Raw genomic sequence first — 2,091 nt, forward strand, 5'->3', positions numbered from 1 at the left:
CTGGAATTTTAAACCACATGCGCATCGTGTGAGTCATTATGAGCTCTCTCAGCTGGTTCGTAAGTTAAACGGTTAAACACAAAACTTAAGTAATTAACAAATGTGTGTGTATATATATATATAAACAAACAATTCTATAGACCGGTCTTTAACAAACTATAAAATACAATAACTTAAACATATAACAACAATTATTGGTCATCATCTGACTGGGGAACATCTATTTGGGACTCCCTTTTTATATCAACAACTGGTCTAACTAAAGCACCGCAGCAGAAACGGGAAAGAAGCAGTGTAAGAACAAGTTCTAACCCAGCGAGCATTCGCCACCTCGGTGCCCCCGCGGCGGCCATTGCTGCGTTGACTTGAAGGTGCTGCGATTTGGTGCTTGGTAGATCTAGCGATCGAGCAGCTGTAGATTGCCGCTTTGTCACTGTCGGACCTGTAAGGGGACAAACAAACAAACAAGAAAAAAGAAAACTGGGAGAACAGTAGGGCGGCGAATTAGCCAGTTGTGAGCTATGAAGGGCGACCAGGCTCAATCGCCTTCTAGGAGCACAGAGTAGGTGCTGGTATATTGCTCGGATTTGTAGACGACTCCCTTGTACACTCGCAGATGTGGTCAACGAGGGTCTGTGCTGGTCAGTCCCTGGAACGTTGACTGGGAGGGCTTGCAACACGCGTTCTTTCAGCTTTAGGTCCTTGATCCTGGGAACTTCCAGGAGGCTGATGCCCCCTAGCACTGCTTCTAGTGCGTGTCGATGGTCATGCACTGCAATCCTAACTTTCATTGTGTTGAGTTCTTGTACCCCAACTGTCTTTGTGGTTTTCTGGCGGGGCATTGCCGGAGTGACCACGCTGACCTGGGCCCCGGTGTCGAGGAGAAAGAACACCTGCCGCCAGTCGGTTGGATCGCTGGGGTTGCGGATGATAAGCTCAACATGGGGTCGAGGGTCGGTGGGGTCGGGTCTAAATAGGCCATCGGTGTGTCCGACGGCCGCTACTCGCTGTCCCTCGTCCCCCAGGACATGTAGCTGGTGTTCTGTGAGCTGGGTATTGTTCAGAAGGAATCCAAACCTGGCCCTCTCTTCCAGTGTTTTTGATGGCAGAGCCCACGGCTCACGCCGAGGATCAAGCGGACGCCGTGGCGGTCCTGGGCCCTCAACCGAGTACGCCGTAGGACGTGGTTTCATCCCACTGGAGACCTCCATCATGGGATCCATCAGGGCCTGCAGCCGTGGCATCTGGCTTGGCAAGTTTCCAGCCGGCTGACCGGCTAGTGGCCCGAGGAGAAGCCTGAGTGTCACGGCCTCTTTTCCCCTGTAAACCTCTATGCATACCTTAACACTGTCCAGGGTGGTTGGAACATCCCCGGGGTGACTGAGATGATGATGAGGCCATGGTGCGTTGATCTGCGCCTGTGTCAGTTCCAACCGATGTACCTGCGGGTTCCAGGTCGCATAGGATACTCCAATGCTGGCCGGCAGTAGCTGTTCTGCGGACGGGTTCGGCGGTCGTTCATTATGCCACGCATGAAATTTGTGGCACACTTGACCTGCAACGAGAGCTGGGAGCGGAATGGGCCAATAGATGCTGCTCGCTACCACGTTTAGATTAGTAGCGTGCCCCCTACTCCATGAGGCTTGGTGCATCAAAAGATTAGCCTTATTTAGGTCTAACAAGCCTGACCTGAATTCCACCACTAGGCACCCTAGCCATATGGCTAGTGGTTCCCTAGGTTTTATTTTTGATTCTTGGCACGACTCTTGTAATCCGCCCTGGGTGTGGGTGTGGTGTGTGATGGTGGTACGAGTTGCGCCTTGTGCATCAGTGACCTGCTTGACGAGCACTATCGGGTGGAGTGCGGTCAGGAGAGGGTTAACTGTGTCGGGTGGAAGCACCAGGTATAATTCTCCTCCCTCAGCTGGGAGCGCTGGATACAATTTCTCTCTCCCCCTGTCAGCTGGGAGCACTGAATGCAATTTCTCTCCCTCATAGGGAGGCAGGCTTTCCCATGGCGTCACTCCAGGGGGTGGGGCCAGGGACGATAGCACGGCCAGCTCGCCTCCTAGGGGAATCCCCGCGCTCCCC

The sequence above is a fragment of the Alligator sinensis genome, unplaced genomic scaffold (genome assembly GCF_000455745.1).
Source record: "Alligator sinensis unplaced genomic scaffold, ASM45574v1 scaffold117_1, whole genome shotgun sequence".
In the NCBI taxonomy this organism is placed as follows: domain Eukaryota; kingdom Metazoa; phylum Chordata; order Crocodylia; family Alligatoridae; genus Alligator; species Alligator sinensis.